The 359-nt window shown below is 70.2% G+C and overlaps 1 protein-coding gene across 1 annotated transcript in view; it reads right to left on the bottom strand.

Annotated features, from left to right (window-relative positions):
* Positions 1 to 359, bottom strand: part of CNNM4 (cyclin and CBS domain divalent metal cation transport mediator 4) — a 12,571-nt gene that overhangs the window by 2,774 nt on the left and 9,438 nt on the right. The window lies entirely within an intron of this gene.

Here is a 359-nt window from a genome sequence, read left to right as displayed (position 1 = left end):
CGCCCCCCCCTGCCGGTCCCCCTGCCCCAGGTGACAAAGAACAAGGGGACAGTCTGAGGACACTGTGACTCCCCGAACCGGTGGATCAGTCTCTCTGTGTGGGGTTAGGGACGAGGTGGGGGTTACGGGGACGAGGAGGGCATGGTGACGTGCTCGGAAAGCCGGGGTGACACAAGGAACCGCATGCAGCAGCAGGGAGAGCGGCACCTCCTCGCCAGCCAGCCGGCACGGGGACAGCCACCACCCCGGGCTGCCCAGCCACCACCGTCCCCCTGCTCCTCCGCCGGGACAAATCGGGGCGGTTACGGGGCGTGCAGGACCCTAACGCCACCGCCAGCGGGGCCGGGGGGCACCGGGCA

Source organism: Charadrius vociferus, unplaced genomic scaffold (genome assembly GCF_000708025.1).
Source record: "Charadrius vociferus isolate BGI_N301 unplaced genomic scaffold, ASM70802v2 scaffold1894, whole genome shotgun sequence".
Lineage (NCBI taxonomy): Eukaryota > Metazoa > Chordata > Aves > Charadriiformes > Charadriidae > Charadrius > Charadrius vociferus.
Note: the sequence above shows the minus strand (reverse complement) of the source record. Positions and strands in the feature narration are given on the sequence as shown.